The sequence below is a fragment of the Canis lupus genome, chromosome 30 (assembly GCF_048164855.1).
Source record: "Canis lupus baileyi chromosome 30, mCanLup2.hap1, whole genome shotgun sequence".
Lineage (NCBI taxonomy): Eukaryota > Metazoa > Chordata > Mammalia > Carnivora > Canidae > Canis > Canis lupus.
Window position 1 is genome coordinate 32,885,105 of NC_132867.1, and position 12,754 is coordinate 32,897,858.

Below are 12,754 nucleotides of genomic sequence, written 5' to 3' on the forward strand. Positions count from 1 at the left end.
ATATATTTTCAAGTATTCTTTCATTATCGGTCCAAATTTTATGGGAGACCAGGGGCAATGCTTAATTTAGTTGATAAAATTCTTCCAAGCATTGCAATCGCATGTCTTCCTGGCATCGCTCACTAGGTGATGATGAAGGGTCATGAGCGCAATAACAAAGTTTCTGAGTGATTTGAAGATTTTGAAGGATAGATGAGATCAAATCAAGATAAGAAGGTGTCATTTAAAAACACCCATCCTCTGGCTTTACCTGTGCTCAATTAGCACTTGAATAATGCCTGGATTGGTAGATGAGCTGGTTGGGGGGAAATGCTTGGCAGAGTGTCCTTTGACCATTCAACATTTATTAGTTCTCCACCACCTGGCAGGCACTGCAGGTACAAAGACACCTGAGACAATGGCTTGCCCTCAAAGGACATAGAATCCGGGTTCCACTGGTGATTGAACATGACAGTTGTGCCCCAGTGCTGATATCTAAGCATCTTTCCTCCTCCTCATTTCCCCCGACCCCACCCCACCCACCTTTTCTCCAGTGACGATTCCTTTCAGAAATTCTTTCAGTTCCCGCTGTTGTGCTCTACGTTTCCTGAGAGGAGCTGGAGATAGGTCTGTCATTCTAGAATCTTGAAACTTTACCCTAACTAATTAAGGATCTTCTAACAGTTCAATTAATCCCATCTGCTTTCAACCTGAATCTTTTTCTAATCTAGAGATTCGTATTTCCTGGCTCTTTTGTCATTTTGCTCACAATGTCTTATTAAAATCTCATCTTGAAGTTGTTGACAGCTCCCCTCTTATCTTCCTCTGGTAGGAGAATAGGGCGATACATTAAATTGGCATAAAGGGCCATGATATTAAACAACTGTGATTTGTGAGCATTAATTGTGTTCTAGGTCATGGGCTGAGCCCTTTACATACAGTTTTAAATTTAATCCTCACTTTAACCTTTGAACCTCTCTGGGGGAAGTTCAGCTGAGAGGGTTATCTGTTGGCCCAAAGTTATGCAGTTGGAAGGTTATAGTCTATGTTGTGGGACTCCAAAGCCCACAGTCTAACCACTATACTACCCCATCTTGCCTCTTTAACTATACACCAATCCTCCACGTAATACTTACATTAACTAAATCAGTCAACAAATATTTTCAGTGGTGAGGTGCTTCTAGACTCCCCTACCATCCAACCAGTGGGTCACAGTTTTGCAATTCAAATGGGAAGGAAAATAATCTTCAGTTCTACAAACTCTACCCTTGATATTCTTGTTAGACCCCAAGCAGCTGTGCCCCCCTCTCCACCTACTAGTTCCCATTTCCTTCTATCCCCTTTGCTGTGGCCACACCAAACTATTTTCACTCCTGATTTGGACTAAGCCACTCCTTGATGGCCAGCCTCTACAGATGCAGCACGTGCTATCTCCAGCATGCTCCACTTTCTTCCTTGTCTGTTTCTTGAACCCTCGCAATCCTCAAGACCTCGTTCAAGGGCCCCATCCTCTCTGAGACTGTTGCAGAGCCTGATTTCATCCAGCTCTCAGCAGAGGGGCTCATCATCCTCTGTGACCTTGTATCTCTATTAGCACACACTGTCCATCAGCATGCTATACACACACAGGCTGTGTCTGTTCAGTGTTTCGATCCCAGTGCCTACCATCTGGCCCTCAGAGGTAGTTAATTAGTGTCAGCTGAACGAATGAATGAATGAATGAATGAATGAATAAAAAGTATGGAATGGGGACAGGGATGGAAGAATCTGGGAAGTCTCCTGGCCATCTCTGTAGCTGGAATGGTTATGCATTCCAGAACTTTGCACAAACACTCAAGTAGAATTCAGCCAGCCAGGGTATGTGGCGGGTCTTGGAGCAGGGGAAGAAGAGAGAGATCTTCCCTGAGTATCCCAGTGTTGAGATCCCCCCACAACTTGGCCTGAACCCAAGGCCAGAAATTCCAGAAAGCCTCCTAATCCCCTCTACATAGCTTCAGCCCAAAACAACAAGCCTGTTGTTTTTAGGCTCTAGGACACTGGGAAAAAAATATAGGGGAAAAGTGAGCTGATCACACACCTACAAGTAACACTTGCCTGGGGTGGAATGTGGAGCTGGTTGCTTTTAGAGCAAAATATTATGGGCAAGAACCAGCAACAGTGCAGGGAATAGGGAGTATTAGATTCCTCTTGCTGCTGTAACAAATTATCACAAACCCAGTGGCTTAACACAACACTAATATATTGCTTTCCAGTTCTGGAATTCAAAACCCTGGAATCAGTTTCACTAAGCCAAACTAAAGGTGTTGGCAGGGCTGTGTTTGGTTCGGGAGGCTCCAGGGAAGAATCCATTTCCTTCCCTTTTCTGGTTTCTAGAGGCTGTCCACATTCCTTGGCTCACAGCCCCTTCTTGATCTTTAAATTTTATCACTCCTTCTCAACTTCTACCCTTACATATTATCTCTCATTCTGATCCTTCTGCCTTTCTCTTATTAGGACCCTGGTGATTGTATTGGGCCCACATGTTTTTATCTTGGAGAATTTCCCCTTGCAAGATTCTTGATGTAATCACACCTGTAAATTCCCTTTACCAGATAGGTAACTTTTTTTGGTTCCTGAGATTAGGATATGGACATCTTTGAAGAACCATTATTTTGCCGATTATAGGGGTAGGTTCAGAGGAGTTCATGTTCCAGTTCCCCAAGTAACTTTGTGTGTGTGTGTGTGTGTGTGTGTGTGTGTGTGTAAAGGAAAAAGGAAGAACAGACTAACAAAATGAATACAGCCTTCAATATAAAAGAAAACAAATCAGTTAAATATTTATTTTGGCTTACTTCTAAAAAAACAGGGAAAAACTGACTTAATGTATAAATAACAAAATTAACTTTGGTTGAACTGCAACTTTTTCACTGACTAGCTGTGACCTTGGATGACTTATTTAATTTCCCTGATCCTAGATTTTCTACTAAAACCAGAATATCAATACTTACTTCCCCAACTGTTAAACATGAGAAATTTTTAAACCCTGCAAATCATAGAAAATAATTCCATTTCTTCAACCCTAATATACTTTAATTGCACTAACAAAAAAATAAAAAGGCATATCCAGGGGGTACCAGCTCAGTTGGTTAAGTGTCTGCCTTCAGCTCAGGACATGATCCCAGGGTCCTGAGACTGAGCCCCAAATTGGACTCAGTGGGAGTCTTCTTCTCTCCTTCCCTCTGCCCCTCCCCCTGATCATGCTCTTTCTCTCTCATTCTCTCTCTTGCTCTTAAATAAAACCTTAAAAAAAAAAAAAAAGAAAGAAAAGCAGATGCACACAAAAATGTATAGGGCTTAGCCAACTGCATAACTGGGCCAGAACTATAGCAAATATACCCAGTGTGATTGAACATACAATAGGAACGTTCTCAAGAACATTTCCTAATATTTTAAAAACGTGTCTTTTTTTATTTAAAAATTTATTTCAAAAAAAATTATTTCCAGCTCTATGAAGATATAATTGACATAGAACATTATGTAAATTTAAGGTATACAATGAGTTGATTTGATACTTATATATTGCAAATGATTGCCCCCATAGCATTAATACTTCCATCATGGCACATAATTAGTGTTGCATTTTTGTGGTGAGACATGTAAGACCTACTATCTCAGCAACTTCAAAGTGTATAATACGCTAATGCTAACTCTAATTGCCAAGATGTACATTCGATTTCCAGAATCAGTCATCTTCTAACTAGAAGTTCGTGCACTTTAACCAATATCTTCCCATTTCCTCTACTCCCAACCTCTAGTAGCAACCATTCTGCTCTTCTTTTCTGCAGGTTTGGCTCTTTTAGATCCCATATATAAGTGAGATTATACAGTATTTGTCCTTCTCTGTCTGGCTTATTTTCACTTAGCATGGTTTAGGAGTCAGTGGCTGTCTGTGGTCAATAGAGAAAACTCATGCTAACCTAAAGATTTGGGAATGGCAAGTATAGGTTTGCTGGCTGGAGAGGTCATGGTGGGTGCACTGCCATATTCTGACCAAGGTTGTGAAGCATCCTGTGGAGGACAAAACTCATAAACATTCCCATCTGGGTTTGGTGGACTCAGAAAAAGCAAGTACAGCAAGGGAGGATTGTTGCCTGGGAAAGGAAAAATCATTGGTTTGCAGCCTAGAGGTCTTCTGAAGTGATGTCTCTTGGTGAGGCTCAAACCTGGGACTGTGGTGTACATTCCCTGCATTGCTGTTCTAAGTCTTCTCTGGCTCTATAGCATTTCAGATGGTGCCCATTTCTTGTGACTTGTTATCACGCAGCTCGGTCCTCAGGGGAGACATTCACATCCAGCAGAGGGGTGGCGTTGTGGATGAGGATGGGCCCAGCTGTGGGCAGGTGAGAACACACATCCCTGTGTGGGCTCTGAACATTTCTCCTCCCCCTCCTGTCATCTCCTGTCACTTTGTGCCTCTCCCTTGGAGAACAGTGCTTTGTACATAGTGATTAGTCATTGTGAAGTAACTGAAAGACTTCTTTAAAAATTAGGATTTTAAACTACTGTAGTGGAAAAAATGATAAATAAACCCAACGGTTATTATTCTTTAAAGAGATAGTATGAATAAAACCTAGACTTTCAAACACTAAACATTCATATGATGGCCTTTCCGTAGAAAGAAGGGGATGACAAGTGCAGAAGTGGTCGCTTATCTCCCCTCTTCATGTTCCTCTAACCCAGCCTTGACTGAGCCTTGTTATCACCCTGAGAATGTTTAAAAAATACAGTGCCAGGGACACTCCCCAGACCAATTAGGTCGGAATCTCTGGGCACGAGCTAGGGCATTGAGATTTCATTTTAAAGCTCCCTAGAATCATTTAATGTCTGGCCAGGGGTGAGAACACCAGTCCTTATATTCTAACTTCCCAGGGAATGAACTTCCAGAATTGAATTCCCAGTCCCCAGGGGCCACATCTCCATGGTGTTTACTGCTTGGTCCAATCCACCAGGCAAACGTACCCAATCTGCCCCTGTTTCTTCCCCATCAGATTTTCATCAAAAGCCTTGAGAGAGTACCAGTGCTTGAGAAGCAACCTAGAAGACTCCAAGTCCATGACTATGATGTCAGGAGAGAGAATGGCCTCTTGGTGGTGTTGTCAAAGGAATTATCTAGCTTCTCAGGGACAGGTCACCTGGCAGCTGGCCTTCCCTGGCATCAGTGATCCTTGGGGACCAGTCCCAGCTTCTGCCTAACCAGAAAGGGGCTTATGCAAGGGGCCTCCTGACCCACCTAACGCCTTTTCCCTTCATCCTGTTTCCCACCTTGACTGTTTCCTAACCCTGATCCGGCGAGTGCTCACCCTGAATGGCCCCTACACCCCCTGCAACTGTCCTGAGCTCTGCCTTAGACAAAAAGACTCAGATTCAGGTCAGCTTTCTGGACTCAGTGTTCCTTGCTTCCTGGACCTGAGTTTACCTTCTTGTGGGGAGTCCCCTGGGCGTGGGGGGCTGCCTGTCTTCCAGTTCTGGTTGTCTACAACCCTCTCATTCCCCCTGCTGCCCAAACTTTGCTCATGACAATTATTTTTCTCAATTGCCTCATGCAAGGTTTCCGCGGGGAACCAAATCTGGTCCCCATAAATGTGTGGTGAGCTTTAAACAAATATTCACAGTGGCATTACAATAATGTCCACCAGATACAGCTCCAAGGGAATGGGTGGAAACTCAGAGTAGATGAGAATGTGGTTTCCAGCATCAGTCTTTTAAGTGCATAAGTATCTTGGTGAGTGGTAAAAGAACCCATTATTTATTTTACTTCTCCCTCAGCTCAAGTTGAAGACTTTTTGCCTCTAAACCATGAAGATGTAAATTACTGTGGCCATTTTGTGGGCTTTCCTATTATAAAAAACCACTTGTTTTCATGGTGGTTCAACATTGTTATTTTGAAATTTTAGGTGAGAAACTCGATAAACTCCCAGGATTCTTTTTTTATGCAAGTGGGATTTTGCCAAGCTTGGGAGCATCAGTCAATCCCTACCCTTAAGCAAATGGTAAAGAACCTACCTTGAGCGCATCTTGCTGTCCACCATGCATGTTCTTGTTGGCAGCAGGAAGAGGCTGCAGGAAGTCCAGACACTGCGTGGGGAAAGATTTTCGAGGGTCCTGGCCCTGGGAACATACCTTCAATCCTTGCTACTCAAAATGTGGCCCAAGGACCCGCTGCATCAGCTTCACCTGGGTAATTGTTAGAAATGTAGAATCTCAGAATCTACCCAGGTCCACTCAGCCAGAATCACCAGGTTAACAAGATCCCCAGATGGCTCATGTGTACATTCACAGCTTGAGAAGTGGTGTTCTCAGCCTTTTCCTGGCCCCTTCTTCCTCTCCTGAATTTTACTAACCTGTGCCAAAGAAGCATTTGGTCCACATAGCCCCTTTCATCTAAAAGCTCAGAAGACAGTGAGTCACCTGGGTCTAGTGATTTGATGTCACCTGGGTCTCAGGTTGTGGCCTTGCCTGACAGGAGAGCTACACTTTGAAGAGGGTGGGTGCAGTTGGGGCAGGCTTTGTGTAGGTATGCCCAGGAGGTAAGTGTTTCAGCAAGGTAAATAGAGAAGATATCAGCCCTCCTCTTCTAGTGTCCCACATTTGTGAAAACTTTGGCATGAATGCTCTGTTCCCTGCTTGCCCCTATCCCATGCACCTGCAGTGCAGAAGACTCTGGGCCAAGGTTTGTTAACTCAAAATCTCAGTACCTTCTTCCCCTGTTGGTGTAGTGGGCATTACCAAAACCATCATTATCCCAGAATTGTTTACAACGAAATTGACTGGTTTTTAAAAAATATTTATTTATTCATGAGTGACAGAGAGAGAGAGAGAGAGAGAGAGAGAGGCAGAGAAACAGGCAGAGAGAGAAGCAGGTTCCATGCAGGGAGCCCGACGTGGGACTCGATCCTGGGACCCCAGGACCACGCCCTTGGCCGAAGGCAGGCGCCAAACCACTGAGCCATCCAGGGACCCCCCGAAATTGTTTACAAAACTTGCTTCTCCACCCATTTAATGGCTTGACATTTGGTTACCTGACTCCTTGGTAGTTCCTCTTCAAGGAGAGACAGAGTGGTGGACGGGGTGGGGAAGAGATGCAGGAAGAGTTACGACTTAGCTTTGCCTTATTTGGGTGGTTCAGATATGTCAAAACAGTCCCCCAGGAGATTTTTAAAATGCCAGTACCCAGGCTCCTTACAGACCTGTTAGGTGGGAACCTTTGGGGGTGAAGCCAAACAGTGGCATTTTTTACAAGCTCCCCAGATAATTCTAATAGACCGCCAGGGTTGAGAACCTCTGGTCTCAAAAGATAGTCAAGAGCAATGGTTCTCAAACTTCAGCACACATCCAAATTGGTTGGAAGACTGGGCTCAAGAAGTTACATTTTTAACGAGTTCCCAGGTGATGATGCTACAGCTGCTGGTCCTTGTTCTGGGACTAAGCATGAGAACAATTGGTCAAAGGATCTGAGTGAAAATCTTTGCTGTGCTGCCAATTTGCCATAAATATGAATAATCACTTGAAGTCTTCTCTTTGCTTTGATGGTCTACAACAGGGGCAGGCAAACATCTTTACGTAAGAGCCATATAATAAATATTTCTAGCTCTATGGGCCATATAGTCTCTGTTGTAGCTGCTCATCTCTCTCACTGTAGTACAAAAGTAGCCATAAATGATGTGTGAACAAATGGTGTGGCTATGCCCTATTAAAATTGCATGTAGGTAGCAGGCAAGATTTGGACCATCAACCATAATTTGCTGACACTTGTTCCACACTTTTACACACTTTTACTATCAAGGTACCTAAGTGAAGATTTTTTTAAAAAGATTATCTAATTTGGTGCACCTGGATCTAGGGGTGGATATCTCTCATTGGTCCTGTAAAATTCATGGCTATTACCTTTTTAAATATTGCCTCTTCCACATTTCCCCACTCATCTCTTCATGCAACTCTCATCTGGTAATATGTTACATTTTCTCCCTTCATCTTTCATGCCTCTGAACCACTCTTATATTTTTACCTCTGTTTCTCTGTGCTGCATCCACATCTACTTTTCATTTCTGACAGTCCTTTTTGGCTCCTTTTCAAATCTGCTTGATGTATTTTGACGCCTATTATATCCTCATCATACACTCAATTCCCTCATTCATTTCTTTAAGTATCTTTACATAAACCAATTTCACATTCTCTGTTAGTATTTCCAACATCTGCGATCTCTGCAGGTCTGATTCTGTGGTTTATGATTTCTCTTGATTTTCACAAACGGCAGCTTATTTCTTCCTGACTTTGGTGAATTTTAATTTTGAGCTCATAGTCCTTAAAACCCTATCTGTGATCATTCTTTGAGGTATTGCATTTTTTTTTCTATCAGATGCATGCACTATCAGATAACAGTCCCAATCTGTTATCACACAAAATAAATTGCTGACTTTAAGAGCTAATCAAGTAGTATGAATTTTGGCGCACTATTTCAGAAATTCTCAGGAGACATTTTTCTTTCCTCTTGTATCCAAAGGGCCTCTCAGAGTTGGTGGTCCTGGTTTTATGTGAGGGGTTTCCCAGTCACCTTTTTACCCTGTCTCTGGTGCCTGAATGACCCATTAAAGCAGGGGCTAGGTCACCAAGAAATGGCCATGCCCCCATAGGTAACCACTACCTCCAGCATTAGCTTTCTCAATTCATGCTTTCTCAAAGTTTCTGATCTCTCAAGAATGCCTTATTCTGATGCTGGTTCAGCTGTGCTTTAAAATAATTATTTTAATTAATATCATCTCCAGCTTTTTAAGTAGCCTGTTTAGGGCTGGTGTCATATTACCAGAAACATCAGTAGGTAGCTTCCTTATCTCTAAATGGAAAAACCAACAGAACCAGGACAAAATGCATTTTTTAAAATGAATCAATCGGTAATCTTTATATTGTTCTCTGCATTCTCAGGGCTATGCAGTCATCGTGCTACTGTGCAATCTGAGGACAGACTAATGAAATGTTTTCCAGATTAGACTCGGTTCATAATATGAATCTATTTCATAGACTTCTTTTTCAAAATGTACTGTATGGAATTTGTGGACTTAGCACTTGTAGGTTTGAGTTTCCCTGTGTGATTCAGAAGGCCCATATCAGGTTGCAATTTGTCCTTTTGCTGAGGCATCAATATGAACCAACTATTCCATGAGGCTCGTAGTGGAGACAAATCTTTTGGCTTTCTGAGTGTGCCTAGCTCACCCCCAGAATCCTCATCCCAGGGCACTATATGGATCTCCTCTCCTTGACTTGCACTACAAAGTAAGTCTTTTGAAATTATCAAACAACAACAAATCATTTTTGTGTATGTGAAAAATGGTCACCAACTAAAAGCTAGACGTTTTGTAAAAGTTGAGAGGCAGTTAGATTGTGGTGTGCATGGATGTGCAGGAAACACTTAACTCCCGATGGAAATGTGATTCGAGAAGACGCCAGGAGCTTGTACAAATTTTCCACATTCTTGAGTTGGGGAATTCTGGAAGAATCAAGAGTGCCATCCCATGAGGATTTCAAGTGCCTACTGCATATTAATAAATAGCTTCGTGAAAAATAAAGTTAAGCAGAAATGCTAAGTTTAAAAAGAGTCTGTACACTTTGGCAGTTTCTTACAAAACTAAACATACTCCTAACATACGATCCAGCAACCAAGCTTCTTGGCGTTTACCCAAACGAGTTGAAAACTTGTGCCCACACACAAACCTGTATATGAATGTTTATAGCAACGTTATGCATAATTGCCCAAACTCGGAAACAACTAAGATATCCTTCAGTAGGTGAATGGAGAAAATATGGCACATCCAGACAATGGAATATTATTCAGTGATAAAAAGAAATGAGCTATCAAGCTATGAAAAGACATGGAGGAAACTTAAATGCCATATTATTAATGAAAGAAGCCAGTCTGAAAAGGCTATGTACTGTATGATTCCAACTATATGACATTCTGGAAAAGGAAAAGTATGGAGATGGAAAAAGATCAAGGGATGCCAGGGCTGGGATTGGGGAGGGGGATGAATAGGCGGAGCACAGAGGGTTTTTACAGCAGTGAAACTGCTCTGTGTGATACTGTAATGGTGGATACATGTCATATATATTTGTCAAAACTCATAGAGTCTTCAACACCAAGTGGTAGCCCTAATGTAAATTATGGACTTTGAGTGATAACAATGTCCACGTAGGTTCATTGACTGTAACAAATGTCCGATCTGGTGCCAGATTTGATAATGGGGAAGGGGAGTGTGCATATGCAGGGACAGGGGACATATGAAAATTCTCTGAACTTTCTGTTCAATTTTGCCATGAACCTAAAACTGCTCTAAAAAAATAGTTTATCAATGAAAAAAAATAAAATAAATATGAGGCTGCAAAATGGAATGCATATTTACCTCTGCTGCGTCTTCAGTGTAGCTGTTACCCCCCGAGAGAAACAACCCTCCTGAAATCACACACGGGGTCTTGGTCTGAGTGCCGGCTCCTCTGTGTGTCTCACCTGGCTGGGGAAGTGATCTCGGGTCCCAGAAGGGAGGAATGAGCAATGACATCCCAGGGCTTGGAGAATGTGGAATGAAATGAGGACCTTCTCCTACATCCGTGAAGGAGAGAAGGGAACAAGAAAGGAACTCAGGCCATGTGGCATCTCTTGCCTTCCCCAGAATGGCCAGGGTGCCTTTCTGGGAAGGCTTGTGTGTTGGGCAGAAATCTGTACCTCTGGGAGCATCAGAATGAGCGGGGAGGGGCTGGACAGGCAGCCGGAAGATCCCACCTCTGGCTTCTCCTGATTCTTAGTGCAAAGCAGGACCTCCACACAGGCACACACTAACATGTGCAACAAGAAATGCACAGATGAAGACAGATGGACAGCGTACATTGATGCTCACCTGCCCGGCATCTGCTTGCACAGTTACGTGTGCACATTCCGAGTTCATGTCTATTATAGATACCCACGGACAGATGATCAAGGCAGCTTACCATTCTGGAACACAAGCGGTAGCTGCTGATAAACATGTTCTCTTGATGGCCTGGGGAGTTAATTGTTCTAATGCACATCCCCAGGGAATGCGACAGTCTTCCAGAACAATCAGCCCTCTTCCCTCAGTCAGCTGCAAGTGGTGGGACTCTGCCTGTAGCCGAGACTCCCCGTATGGTTGCTGGCAAGTGCACACATGTGTTCATGTCAGTCTGCCTGCAGGCGGCTTTCCCACCCACGCATCTTCAATGCCCAAGGCAGGTTGTAATTTAGCGCTGTCAGCTGATGACACTCACTTCCCTCTTGTGACACTGCAGGCGTTTGGGGGCAAGAACGTGCTGCCTGCAGCTGCCCGAGAGGGTCAATGACAGGAGTGGTGAAGGAACTGAGTCATGCTGGTACCCCCCGGGCCCCAAAAGCTTGGCCCTTCTGACTTGAAGCCTGGCTCCCAGTGTTGCATAAGCTTCCTGGAGAGATCAGCAGTCGTTTGGGACACTTCTGCCTCTAGGCTGCACATGGAAGATCTCCTAAGTAGAAACAGCCCCATTTGCACACTGGCAGCTGGAATCTAACTGAATGTGGAAAAAAGCTCAACAGAGGGCTCAAACCAAACAAAAAATTAACCAAAACAACACCTTTCAAGTTTAGTGAGGACTACAAAACTATTTTGAAAAACTTCTGGTACTAATAGTCTTAAAAAATTGATTTAAAGACTCTTCTGTTGAGTTCAGAAGCAGGGAGGCTTTCAATACTTCCATACTTCTAAAATTCTCTACTTCTTTTCCTTATAAAATGACCTTATTGAGCTGTTTTGCAACTGTGATGGCCAGAATAATGGCCCCCAAGGATGTTCACCTCTTAATCCCTTGGACCTATGAATAGTTACCATACATGGCAAAAATCAGAAGTGATTCATCTCAGGGTTTTGAAGGGGGAAGATTATTCTAGATTATTCAGGTGGGCCCAATGAATTACAAAGGTCTTCCTAAGAGGAGGAGATGTGAGGGTGGTATCAAAGGCTGGAGTGATGGCTGTAAAGATAGAGAAAGGAGCAAAAAGACAAGGAACACAGGTGGACTAGACACTTGGAAAAGGCAAGGAGATGAGATCTCTTCTGTAGCCTCCAAAAGTGTGGAGCACAGCCTTGCCAGCACTTCTATTTTAGCATTTCTTAGCCCTCTTCACTGTAAAATAAGAAATTTGTTTTAAGCTACTAAGTTTGCATTAATTTGTTTCTGCAGCAATAAGAAACTAATACAACCTATGGTGAGTGATCAGATCATGCCTGTTAGTATAAAAAAGGAATGATTATTTTGCCAAATTAACTGTTCCTGTGGATCTTCATACAGGTTCCTTGAATGCCTTCCTTTGTTCTGGTGGGCTTATAGTAGAATTGCTCAAATAGTTTTCACATATTCATGCTAAGTGAAAAATCCCTGTTGGGAGGCTTAAATCTAACTATCTAATTACAATCATCTTCACCCATCTTTGCTGGGGATTATCCAACTGTATGAGTTTTCTAGTACTGCCAGTACAAAGTGCCACAGATTGGGAGCTTAAACAACAGCAATTTATTTTCTCACAGTTCTGGAGGTTGGAAGTGCAAGAGCAAGGTATCAGCAGGTTTGTTTTCTTCTGAGGCCTCTCTGCTTGACTTGCACATGGCCACCTTCTTGCTGTGTCCTCACAGGGTCTTTCCTCTGTACCTGCCATGTATGTGTCCAAATTTCCTCTTCTTATATGGATGCCAGTCTTATTGGATTA

The 12,754-nt window shown here is 43.0% G+C and overlaps 1 long non-coding RNA gene across 3 annotated transcripts in view; it reads left to right on the forward strand.

Annotated features, from left to right (window-relative positions):
- The window catches only part of LOC140621608 (uncharacterized), a 99,604-nt gene that overhangs the window by 82,859 nt on the left and 3,991 nt on the right, over window positions 1–12,754 (forward strand). The window lies entirely within an intron of this gene.